The sequence below is a fragment of the Rattus norvegicus genome, chromosome 18 (genome assembly GCF_021556685.1).
Source record: "Rattus norvegicus strain SHRSP/BbbUtx chromosome 18, alternate assembly SHRSP_T2T, whole genome shotgun sequence".
NCBI classification, from domain to species: Eukaryota; Metazoa; Chordata; class Mammalia; order Rodentia; family Muridae; genus Rattus; species Rattus norvegicus.
The window spans coordinates 26,614,208-26,627,500 of NC_141551.1; the positions used below are offsets into that span (position 1 = coordinate 26,614,208).

General features: G+C 46.2%; 1 long non-coding RNA gene and 1 pseudogene across 2 annotated transcripts; one reads left to right on the plus strand and one right to left on the minus strand.

Moving 5' to 3' along the window:
* Window positions 1-5,169: 5,169 nt before the first annotated feature.
* On the minus strand, window positions 5,170-5,288 carry LOC120098340 (5S ribosomal RNA; annotated as a pseudogene).
* Window positions 5,289-7,681: 2,393 nt separating this feature from the next.
* LOC147999722 (uncharacterized) lies at window positions 7,682-12,780 on the plus strand. Of its 2 annotated transcripts, none has more exons than XR_015642855.1 (4): window positions 7,682-8,312; window positions 9,658-9,764; window positions 9,943-10,091; window positions 11,755-12,780. It is a non-coding gene; the product is annotated as an uncharacterized LOC147999722 (long non-coding RNA). The 2 variants fall into 2 exon arrangements; XR_015642856.1 differs by lacking the exon at window positions 7,682-8,312 and adding an exon at window positions 9,411-9,523.
* The last annotated feature ends 513 nt before the right edge of the window (window positions 12,781-13,293 follow it).

Genomic DNA, 13,293 nt, shown 5'->3' on the forward strand with positions numbered 1-13,293 from the left:
TTAGCATTATCATTTAATTTATTTTTAAGTTTCACTTTGTGGTGCTAAGGCGGGAGCTCAAGGCCTCATGCTCGCAGGACGCAATTTCTGAGCTGCTTTCTGAACCTGCATCATTATTTTGAGTCATTCGTGTCGGAGGTACCAATCTGACTTCCTTTTCCCTGCTGCGTAGTATTCTTCTACATGACTATACCACGGTGTGTTTATCCTCTTGTCTAAGGATGAATTTGGATTGGCTCCTTTGGAACCACAGTGAAGGAAACCAGTGTACATTCGACTACAAATGCTTGGGGAGATGCGTCCCTTTTAATCCAGAATCTCCCTCAAACTCTCAAGCTCCTCCCTTCCATCCCTTCCTATGATCACAGGGTCAGGATTTGGCCTCCTAAAGTATTTTTTCTTTTGACCTTTCCTAGAGTAGACAGCACCAACCTCTTCATTTTTATTGCTGAATTCCACACTTACTCCCATTGGTTTATATCTTCCTGGTAATGAGATGTCTGGGCTAAGCAAGGTTTATAGTCATCATCTAGCCAGTTCAGCAAGTACGCAGAAGTCCTTGGAAATGTTCTGCATGGAGGAAAAATTACACGGCAGAGTGTGGACCAAAGATCCATGAAACATTCCTATTTCTAAAGAGGAAAAAGCTAAGGATTAGATGATTGTCTTATTTAATTTTCTATTGCTGTGATAGGACACCATGACCAAGGCAGCATATTAAAGAAAGCATTTATTTGGGGGCTTTACAGTTTCAGAGGGTGAGTCCCCGATCATCATTATGGGGAGCATGGAGCAGGCAGTCAGGCATGGTGCTGGAGCAGTAGCTGAGCTCACATCTGATGGACTTTTAATTAATTAATTTTGCCTCTATTTTCTTTTATAAATTGTTTTGTTTATTTACACTCCAAATGTTGCCCTCTTCCCATTCCCCCCCTCCAAGAGTTCTTCATCCCCCATCCCCTTTGCCTCTGTGAGGGTGCTCCCCCACCCACCTACCCACCCCCACTTCACACTCCCCCACGCCCCTTTTCTGGGACATCAATTCTCTACAGGAGTGCATCTTCTCCCACTGAGGCAGACAAGGCAGTCCTCTGCTACAGATGTGCCAGGGGCCCCACACCAGCCCATGGATGCTCTTTGGTTGGTGACTTAGTTTCTCTGTGCTCCCAGGGGTCTGGGTTAGTTGTTCTTCCTATGTGGTTGCAGTCCCCTTCAGCTCCTTCAATCCTTCCCCTAACCCTTCCATGGAGGTCCAGTGCTTGGCTATAAGTATCTGTATCTGTCTCAGTCAGCTGCTGGTAGAGCCTCTCAGAGGACAGTCATGCTAGGCTCTTGTCTGCATGCACAACATGGCCTCAGTAATAGCGTCAGGGTTTGGTGCCTGCCTGTGGAATGGATCCCAAGTTGGGCCCGTCACTGGATGGCCTTTCCTTCAATCTCTGCTTCATTTCATCCCTGCATTTTTTTTTAGACAGGAGCAATACTGGGTCAAAAAATTTTAAGGTGGGTTGATGACCCCATCTTTCTCCTGGAGACCCTGTCTGTCTACTGGAGGTGGTCTCTTCAGGTTCCTTCTCCCCACTGTTGAGTATTTCAACTAAGGTCACCCACATTGAATCCTGGGAGCCTCTCACATCCCAGATCTCTGGGACTTTCTAGAGGTCCTCCTCCCCCAACCCCCATAGCTGCATATTCCCATTCATTCTCTTTTCTTCTTTCTTCTTTCTTTCTTTTCTTTTTTTTTTTTTTTTTGGTTCTTTTTTTCGGAGCTGGGGACCGAACCCAGGGCCTTGTGCTTCCTAGGTAAGCGCTCTACCACTGAGCTAAATCCCCAGCCCCCCATTCATTCTCTTGACCTTCTGGGCTTCTGTTGGGCTTTTAAAAGTTCACTCCAGTGACACACAACCTCTACTAGGGCCACACCTACTGATCCTTCCCAAAGAGATGCTCATTTCCACCAGCTGCTGACACAACACTCAAGTATGAGCCTGTGGAGTAACACCATTCAGACCAGCACGATGACCCAGGAAGTGGCCCAGGAGCCTGGACTTGAGAGGCACTTCTATACTGTGTGCATTTTCTAGAATTCTTTTCCCAGTCACTAGCTAGTTATCACATTTCTGTGCCATTCCAGGATGAGTATATACAACCTAAGGTCTGCATCCAGCCAGCCGACCTGTGCTCGGCGGTTCAGAGAACAGGCTGCACTAGCAGGGGTCTCAGGCTTCGTTCCCAGCACCCACATGGGGGGCCACAAGTGTCCATAGCTCCCATCCCAGGGCATCAGAGACCCTGTTTTGGTCTCTGTGGACCCCAGGTATTCATGTAGTACACAGAACAAATCCCCATACACATCAAATCAAATCAATCAACCAATCTGAGTTCTACATGCAGACTGTGGCATCACACACACACACACACACACACACACACACACACACACACACACACACATCAAATTAAAAAAGAATAATTAGTGATGGTGGCTGCTTCCGGTCCCACTGCATACTTCAGAGGCTTCGTCACCTCAGATTTGAGATGGTTTTTAAAATTGTTTCCTCAGAGCCATCTTTCCCTCTCTTCAGAGTCACATTTTGTTTTCTGCTAATCAATAGTTAAGGTTCTAGAACTTTCTTCTCAGGTGTATCTTAGTTCTGCTCAAAACCACCTCAGGTCCCACGGTTAGCCTTTTTGGATCAAAACATTAAATCCTGTGACATCCATCCATAGGTTTCAATTTCCCCACTTGCTTTAATGGGTTAAATAATTTAACTTTCTTCTTAAAAAGATAGCATCATCTGGGCATGCTGTCTCATACTTGTAATCTCAGCACTCAAAATCAAGGCCATGTGGGACTCTGTAATGAGTTCTGAGTCAACCCAGGATAGAGTGAGAATATTGCAAAAACAGAACAAGACGGGATTGGGGATTTAGCTCAGCGGTAGAGCGCTTGCCTAGCAAGCGCAAGGCCCTGGGTTCGGTCCCCAGCTCCGGAAAAAAAAAAAAAAAAAAGAACAAGACATTACTTTTTGTATTATAAAATATAATAGGGCTGAGGTTGGTGGTACATGCCTATAATCCCAGCCTAGCACTTAGAAGACTGAGGTAAGTGGGTGGGGGAAGAGAGAGAGAGAGAGAGAGAGAGAGAGAGAGAGAGAGAGAGAGAGAGAGAAAACTCTGGTCTGGGTTGGCTCAGCTACATGGTGACATAGTGCATAGTCTCTCTTTCTGTCTTTCTCTGTCTCTCTATCCATGTCTCTGTCTCTCTGTCTCTGTCTCTGTCTCTCTCTCTCACACACAGACACAGACACAGACACAGACACAGACACAGACACAGACACAGACACAGACACAGACACACAGTGTGGCCTTGCCTGAGGAGGAATGTCATTGGCTTTGAGGTTTTAAAAGCTCACGTCAGGCTCAGTCTCATGCTCTTTCTGTCACATGCTTACCAGTTAGATCTAGCTCTTAGCTATTGCTCCAGTGCCATACCTGCATCCCGCCATGCTCCCTGCTATGATGATGGTGGGCTAAGCTCTGAAATTATAAGCCCAAGCCCCCAATGTAATGCTTCCTTTATGAATTGCCTTGATTGTGATGTCTTTCACAGCAATAGAACAGTTACTATGACAGTATCCTACCCTTTCCACATACGTGAAAGTGAAAAAGGAGGGAAGGAAGGAAGGAAGGAAGGAAGGAAGAAAGAAAGAAAGAAAGAAAGAAAGAAAGAAACCTTAGCTGGGCAGAGGTGGCACACACCTTTAATCCCAGCATTTGGAGGCAGGCATATCTCTGTGTTCGAGGCCAGCTTGGCCTACAGAGTGAGTTCTAGGACAGCCAGGGATACATAAAGGGATACTTAAAGCTCATGCCCTTTCTCTTAGCAGTTCTTCCGGAATGCCGTTAGTCATAGTATTATTTGTAGTGGAGGAAAATGCACATAAAAATCCAGCAGGTGACAGGTGGAATAAATTGCTATTGTCTATGGTTGTCTACAGGGCAGTTATTACAAATCTTGTTCAGGGACTGGCAAGGTGGCTCAGTGGGTAAGGGTGCCTGTTGAATGTCACTAGTCCTTCTTCACCTAGTCCTTAGAAAACTGGTGAGGCCTTGCCAGCTGCTGAATCATGTTTCCATCCTCACTTCCAGCCATGTCAGGTGTAACACCAGGTCAGAAGGTCAGAAGCCCTCTCTGTACTTTCTGAGTTGGTGGTCTCAGTGATTCACAGGTCAGACTGATGGCTTCAGCACACCCTAGTTTAGTGGTTGTTAAAGAAAGATCCCAAATGTGACAATCCTGAGAGTACCGGGCCATCTAGAATCTGTTGGCTCTTTTAGCTCTTCGATCAAAGTCTATTCCCAAACATGTAGCAGATACCAGTTTCATGCCCAACCTGGAGCACAGAAACAGAAACGGAACAAGTGGTCTGGGAAGAAGATGCAGACTTGGGTGGGGGGGACATTTGGTAAGAAATAATTACCAGATGGTATGTACACAGAAGGTGTATACAGGACAAGGAGTGACTAACCCTGTTCAGGAGGGATGCAGAAACAGGGTGGAGAAGGAAGCCTGGCAAGTTGCAGGAGAAGGTTCCAGGCCGGGGGAACAGTAAGCACACAGCAGAGGTGCCTTAGACTGTGGTGTTCGGAAACCAGTAAGTGAATGGCAGTGTGGCCAAGAAACAAGAGGAGGGGCAGGGAATGCGGCTGGAAAAGCAGGTTGGGGCCACATTTGGAGGAGCCTTCAGCGATGGCCTAATGGCCAACTGGGAGCAGGCACTTGGTGTGAAAGGCTGCGTGCTTTTGGCCTTCTCAGAAGAGCTCAAGTGCCCGCCTTGGCCCGACTATTACAGTAATGACAATAATTTAGGCTAATCACTTCAGGTTTCATGCATGCCTTTTATGTTATGAGTTCCAGGCCAGCCAACTGGTCCTAAACACACAAGAGTCCTCCCGCCTTAGTGTCTCAAGTGCTCGGATTTCAGTGGGAGCCACTGTTTTAGCTTTCTTTCTTTCTTTCTTTCTTTTTTTTTTTTCTTTTCTTTTTTTTCGGAGTTGGGGACCGAACCCAGGGCCTTGCGCTTGCTAGGTAAGCGCTCTACCACTGAGCTAAATCCCCAACCCTCCCCCCCCCTTTTTTTTCTTTTCTTTTCTTTTAAAGCCTACAGCACCCAGCACCCGGTATTCCCAGGCGGTCTCCCATCCAAGTACTAACCAGGCCCAACCCTGCTTAGCTTCCGAGATCAGACGAGATCGGGCGCGTTCAGGGTGGTATGGGCGCAGACCTTAGTTTGCTTTCTATCGCTATGACAAAACACCATGACGGAAAGCAACAGGGGAGGACTATTTCATCTTACTGCCTGTAGTCCATTTCCAGAGAAGTCAGGGCAGTAGCTAAAGACAGGAACTTGGAGGCAAGAACTGAAGCAGAGGCCATGGAAGTTCACTGGCTTGCTTCTTCTGACTTGCTCGGCCAGCTGTCTTAAGGCATTCAGGAACCTCTGCCCAGGGGTGACACCATCACACTGTGCTGGGACCTCCCACGTCAATCATTCATCAAGAAAATGCTCTGTAGATTTCCCTTCAGGTCAATCTGATGGAGCCATTTTCCCAATTGAAGTTCCTTTTTGCAAATAGGTCTGCCTTGTATACAGTTGATAAAAAACGAACCAGGACAGTCCCCAGGTCTGCCTTTTTCAGCCCTTTTAATATTAAGTTTCAGTGAATTAAGTGTCACTTTGACGGAGTTACTCAGCTTTAACTTAATTTTCTCTAAGTTAGAACAATTGTATATCTAACAAGTCAGGCACATGCCTTTTATCCCAGCACTCTGGAGGCAGAGGCAGGAGGATCTCTGTGAGTTAGAAGTCAGCCTGGTCTACAGAATGAGTTCCAGGACAGCCAGGGTATATAGACCCTGTCTCAAAACAAAAATAGGGGCTGGAAAGATGGCTCAGCGGTTAAGAGCACTGACTGCTCTTCCAGAGGTCCTGAGTTCAGTTCCCAGCAACCACATGGTGGCTCACAACCATCTGTAATGGGATCCAATGCCCTCTTCTGGTGTGTCTGAAGACAGCTACAGTGTACTCATATACTTGAAATAAATAAATAAATCTTAAAAAAACATATGTAGAAGGCAGAATAAGTAGAATTTATTTAAAAAAACAAAAACAAAAATAAAACAAAACAAAAACAAGAAGAATATCTATGTATATGATATCACTCTGATTTCATGGATAGGTCAAGATTCATAACACACACAGAAACATGGACACATACACAGACAGATAGACAGACAGACAGACAGACACACACACACACACACACACACAGTTCTCCTTAGTGCTGGGGATAGAAACACCAAATGCTTCACGTCAGCCCAAACTTCCTACTTTTTAATATGGAAATTTCCAAATATTCCCAGGAGCAGGAGGGAACACCATAATAAATCCATCTCTGTGTATCAAGCGGTTTAAGCCAGTTCACAGCCAGCCTCAGTTTCCTAGCACCCCTTCCCTCTCCTCATCCACAAGACCCCCACTGAAGCAAATCCTACACATTACATAATTCCAATCAGTAAATGCCTCAGTGGACGCCTTTGTCAACGTTTTGAAGTACTGATATTTTAACACATGGTGAAAGAATTTCCCATTTTTAGAATTTGACAGACTGCCTTTGTTCCTAATTTTTGCCTCATCTGTCTTTTAATCTCATAACTTCCCTACGAACTGGCTGCAAGACCAAAGGCTGGGTCGGACTCAATTTCTAGGTGATGCTACATGCTTTGTGGAGCAGCATAAGGGGTACACACTTTCCATTTCTTCTCCGTTCTTACCAAGCCCTCTTTAATTTCCTAGATATAATTCCTAAATATTACAAAATAAAATTTTTTGACATTTCTCCTGATTGTAAATTTATACTATATAACTGACTATTGGTGTAAAATATTGTCATGTGTATTAAAATAAAAAAGATTCCCCCAAAAAATCCAAAATAATTCATAAAACATTTTTGTAAAGAGTTTATTTATTTTCTTTCTGTGTGAGTGTTTACCTGTATGTATGTCTGTATGTCTATGTACCATGTGTGCTTGGTGCTCATGTCAGTAGATAGTATCAGACCTCCTGGACCTGGGGTTACAGGTTGTTGTAAGCCATCGTTTGGGTGCTGAGTACTTAACCCACGTTGTCCGCAGGAGCAACAAGAGCTATTAACTTTGCAGGCACGTTTCAGTTTGAATTGTCCTATTGGAGGCTGCTGATGAGCGGACTTGGCAGAGCGCCTGCTTGCGAGCACAGGAAGTCCTGAGTTGGTCTGAGTGATGCATAAACCATGTGTGGCCATGCACACCTGTCAGAACCTGGCCCTTGGGAGTAGAATGGGCTGAGAAGTTCAAGGACATATTCAATAGTGAGTTCAAGGCCCGTCTATGCTATAAGAGACTGTCTCAAAAAAAAAAAAAAAAAAAAAAAAAAAAAAAAAAAAAAAAGCCTAAACTGTGTAAATAAAGAACACCACTCTAATGGTTTTCAGAACATTCCCAGTGTTGTAAAGTCATTGCTCTTATCTAATTCCCGGATGAAGCCTTGTACCAGTTAGCTGTCACTCATTGCTTATCGCCTGCCAGCACCTGCCAACGGCTAACCTCGCTTTCGGTCTCTCTAGATTTCCTCGCTCTGGGGGGATTTCCTACAAGAGGAATCATCTAGCATGTCATCTTTTGTGTCTGGCTTTGTTTACTTATCGTGAGATGTTTAAGGCACACTCACGTCGTAGCATCCATCTGTACTTCAGTTCCTTCGCGTGCGTGAGTAACAACACTCCGGTAAATGACCCTGCGGCGTGGATTTATCCGGTTGCCGGTTGGTGGGCATTTGCCTTGTTGCGCCTCGGGCTGCCTTGAATAATGCTGGCACTGTGAACAGCGTGTCCACGCTTTCTCACGAGCACATGCTTCCAGTTCCCTTGCTGGCTGCCTGCTGTTACAGTTGTTGGGTTCAAGCCTCACCATACCATAGAGATATAAGGAGCCCTTCTGCTCTCCGGTTATAGGAACCTCCCCTCCGCCCCTGCGCCTGTTTTGTTTTGAAGGTTGGCTCTTCCTGTGTTGCATCGTCTGGTCTTAAACATCGGGACTGCAGTGATACTCCACCTCAGTCGCCCAGGCGCAGTTGCTGCCTTCGCATTATTGACGATTCCTGTCTAACCATGATCTCATTAGGTGTTGCAATGATGTTTGTAATTCTACCGCTTCATTTGCATTAATTGGTCGAGATTTTTCTAGACTGAATCATAGATGTGAGAAAAAGGTAAACTGAATGCTTTTGAAACATTCCTGACTTTCTCTTATACTTAGCGTGTGAGTATATTTTCATTTGTTCTTTGAGAATTGGGTTAATTGCACACGGTGGAATCTGATCATGTGCACCCCCTTTGAGTTCCTCCGGGGTCCTCTGCATCTTACTTCTTTTAAAGACAGGACAGGGTATCCTATAGCCCAGGCTGGCTTTGGACTTGTTTAGCCGAAGTTAGCCTTGAATTCCTGATTCTCCTGCCTCAGCATCTCAAGTGTTTGGATTACAAGCAAGCCGGATGATCCTCAGGAAGACAAATATCTGACTTTTTTTTTTAATTTATCAAATAGCGATAACTTTTAGGTGCTTAAATGGTCAAGGCTCTTCATGGGGAAATAAAAAGTTATGGGCTGTTGTTGGTAGAATTCTGGTTGTTCCTCAGCTTACCATCTCCTGTAGTGGACTCCATAAACCTGTTTTTTTTTTTTTTTTGTTTTGTTTTGATTTTGATTTTCTGAGACAGCATTTTTCTGTAGTCCTGGCTGTCCTGGGACTTGCTCTGTAGACCAGACTGGCCTTGAATTCACAAAGATCTGCTTGCTTCTGCCTCCAAATGCAGGCAAGTGTCACCATGCTGGGCTAAACCTGTTTTCAAAAAAAAAAAAAAAAAAAGTATGGGGGAATGAAAGCGTAGCTGCTTAACACCTGAAGCAAAAAACTCCTCCTCCTTGAGATGTCTCAACAGCTCCTTTGCAGAGAACCTGAATTTGGTTCCCAGCACCCACATCAGGTGGCTCACAACCACTGTAACTCCAGCTATAGCAGGATCTCACATCTCTGCCCATGTGTGGGCATCTGGCCTTGAATACACACATATACATACAGACACTTAATTAAACACATACATGCACACACTTAATTAAAAATAAAATCTTGGGGCTGGGGATTTAGCTCAGTGGTAGAGCGCTTACCTAGGAAGCGCAAGGCCCTGGGTTCGGTCCCCAGCTCCGAAAAAAAGAACCAAAAAAAAAAAAAAATCTTAAAAGAGAAAGGAAAGAACAAGTCCTCCTTTCTTTTCTCCATCCTTCTGCATCTTCTGTTTCTCTGCTAAAGCCTCCTTCTTTCCAACCTCTCAGGCTCCACAACCATTCTTTCCAAGTACACCTTAAACACCTTATTCTGCACTAGAAAAGACCTAGGACTGGGGTCCCAAAAGCCGGACTCAGGTGGGTGAGTGGGCGTGGAGTCTAAGCTGGACATCTTTTGTGAATAAATGAGAGAATTTTTAAAAGCATTTTTATTAATTATGTGTTTGTGTGTTTAATGTATATGAATATGAGGGTGTTGTATTTCATTACAGATGGTTATGGGCCACCATGTGGTTGCTGGGATTTGAACTCAGGATCTCTGGAAGAGCAGTCAGTGCTCTTAACCGCTGAGCCATCTCTCCAGCCCTGAGAGTTTTTGGTATGTTTTGTTTTTGTTTGCTTGTTTGTTTTTTTAATAGAGAAACATTAATGAAACTTATTTCCGATACCTGCATTGTCTGCAGTGAACACGCGTTACCCACAATGCAATAAAATGTGTTTAAAAACTAAACAAGAGTCAGCCAGGAAGGAAGTTCTGTGCTCCCCTCTCTTTCCAGGCTCTCCACAGACTCAGCATCCTTGGCTCTCTGTTTCAGAAGAGTGGAACCTTTCCTCTGACTCAGAGTTTCAAGTGTTTCCCACCCCCACAGGCTGCTGCAAAGAGTTCTGGGAGCCAATCCACTGGAGACCTGTGGCAGAGAGAAAGGTGTGTTAACTAGCAGGGATGGTAGCTTGTCTGTCTGACTAAACCCACCAGGCTTTCCATCCTCCCCCAAGAAACACCTCTGTTCAGTTTAGACATCTTGTCTCTCAGGGAACTCTCAAGGGTGGCCGAGGTAATGGAACCCTCCTTCCTGCCTCAGGAATCAGTGACTAGATGCAGAAGAGAGGCCAGCTGAAGGCACCTCTTAAGACCCAAGGTCTTCCCTTTCCCCTTCAGGCTCACGTGTTCAGTAAGGATTCTGGTGGTCCTTCTGAGTGAAGCCAAGTGTTTGCTGGCTAGCTATGTATCGATGTGATAAACACCATAAACAGATTGTTGTGGTCTCAGCCTTTCCAAGCAGGTGCCTCAAGGGGAGGTGGGGAAGCCTTATTAGATCAGGAGGTAGTAAGGCAGAGTGGTCACACGCAGATACAGAGTTGCAAATCTGAATTCTAACCCTTTACTCTGACACTTCTGGATTAGTTGATGGCAGGCATATTCCCTGAGACCTGCACAGAAAACTAAGTTCTCTTACACCATGCAACACCCCCACCCCTGAGCCTAATCTTAAAAAGTTTGAAAAGTTACATTTATTTATTTATTTTATTTAGTGTGGGCAGGTGTACCTCAGTGTACATAGGCAGATCAACTTATGGGAACCAGTTCTGTCAGGAGAGTTCTGGGGATCAAACTCGGGTTCTCAGGCACAGGAGCAGGCTTGTCACTTTTGGAGGAAGACATACTGACAGTTGAATGACATCAGGAAAAGGGCAGGAGAGGGAAGGAGGAGGAGAAGGGGGGGGGCTGCTTCCTGAGAGCAGCCTCCCCACCCTTCCACCCAGGACCTGCTGCCGAGCTCTGCCCAGGGTTCATTTTAGAGACTTGTGAAATCCCGTGAGGATCCACATCAATCTTCCCACATACAGTGGTAGCACTTGACGCCAAATTCTCCCCAGCCAGCGAGAGAAGTGGAAGTTTCCTCATTTCTCTGCGTCTATCTTCCCCTCCCTTTTGCGGGGGAGCTGACTGCTCTCTGGAGGGACCGAGGGAAGCCGGGCTGGCTCTAATGTGATTTTGCCTAGATGGAGCTGGCAGCTGGGAACCACTTTCCCTCGGCTTGCCCTCTGCTGGGAAAACTCCATGACGAGACAGCTGGCTTGAGGCTGCTGGGGCTGCTTTGGAGCCAAAAAGGGCCACACAGGAACATTCAGGCCAGAGAGAGATGCTGGGGCCCGCCATTCTTTCTTGAGCAATCCCTTGAGAGATAACGCTTTGGGGGAAGGTTGGCTTGCTCCAAGCACAGAAGCAAATACAAATTAAAAATAATAGAGGAGCGAAAGCAGACAGAATGGAGCATGAGAAAGAACCTCCCAGGGAAGACTTTCTGCAGCAGCTCTGAAGGCCAAAGTCCTAAAGCAGGTGCTAGAACCGTATGATTTTTGGTCACACTTTTTAAGATGTTTGCCCGAATTCTAACACCCCTCCCCCCTTTTCTAAAACAAGTATACAAAGATCTCATGGAACCAAGCGGGGAATTAGTTGAAACAGTGTATGGGAGATCAAAATGTAGGACAGAGTTAATATTCATATTTATTCCACAGATATTTGAGGAGAAAAACCACTGAATTCAGGAGGCTTTGTGACTTTTATCCCTTTTATTCTACAGTGACGGAAGATGTTAAGTGTGGCTCAGTTTGCTAGGTGCCGGGCTGTGTGGTGAGATGTTTACCAGCCACAAGTGACATCCCGAAAAGGCTTCAGAACTGGTTTCTCTGGGTGGATGAGGCCTGACATAGGAAGGAGATCCAATCTGCATCTCCCTCGAGTCTCTGGCTCCCTGGGAACCAGTTCTTCCTTCCTGCTACCAGGGAGACCTGGATGACACAGCTACATGTCACTCTGTGGCCCACAGAAGGAGCTGTGTCCCTGGTGGAATCGAAAGACATCCTTGAAAGCTGCAACTTGTACAGGGAAGGTTACCATGCCAACCATAGCCTCCTTGCCCAACAGGGATGAAAGGAAGCCAGGCCCTGTGTGACAGGCAGCCATTGTGTGTTCACAGACTTGCCTGGAATCTATCAGTAGCTCTAACTGCCGCTCAGCAGGACGGGGCAGGGAAATTCAGGTTAGATTTCAGTGGGACTCCAGGACAGGCTGGACCGACAAGGGCTGATTGGGAAATGCTCGTCTGAGAGTGATACCTATCTCTTGGTGAAATGTGTGGGTGTGGTACTGACAGCAGGTGTGGGAGGAGGGTGTCCTACATACCAGGTTCTGGCCATGATGGGAACGTAACTTCCTCTGGGTTCTTTTGTGGCCCTGCCACCCTTACCTTCTGGGGGAAGTAGGAGAGGGCAGTGGGCAGGGTCAGGTCATCACTGAAGCAATGGCCAAAGTGATAAAGGCAAGTCAGGGCCACACACACCCCGGGTAAAGGTGATAACATCTCCCCCCCCCCCCCCGGAGCTGGGGACCGAACCCAGGGCCTCGCTCCTAGGTGAGCGCTCTACCACTGAGCTAAATCCCCAGCCCCAGGTGATAACATCTTAATTGGGCCGTTTATGAGGGGCAGCAGTCCCAGCTACTCAGATACTGAGGTAGGAGAATGGCAAATTCAAGGTCTGCCTGCACTACAGGAGTTCATGGCCATCATGTGCAATTTAGTTTCAAAATAAAAAAAATACAAAAAGGAGCCGGGTGGTGCACCCCTTTAATCCCAGCACTCCAGAGGAAAAGGAGATCTCTGAGTTTGAGGCCAACCTGGTCTGCAGACTAAGTTCCAGGACAGCCAGGGCTACACAGAGAAACTCTGCCTCGAAAACGAAAAAGGCAAACAAACAAACAAACCAAAAAGGACTGGGGTGATGTGTCGGTTGGAGAGCCTTTGCCTAGCATGCGCAAACTTTGAGTTCCAGCCTCAGTATTTGAAGGATGTTGTGAGGGATGCTACAGTGGGGCATCCTCTCCTCATAGAGACAGGCCTTCCAGAAGAATGCCCAAGCCCTCAAGTCAGGGACTACCTTATGTTAGACACCACAGCACCACTAACACAGACACACACGCACACTTATTCTCTCTCTCTCTCTCTCTTTTTTTTTTTTTTTTGGTTCTTTTTTTTTTTTTTTCCGGAGCTGGGGACCGAACCCTGGCCTTGCGCTTTCTAGGCAAGCGCTCTACCACTGAGCTAAATCCCCAACCCCACACT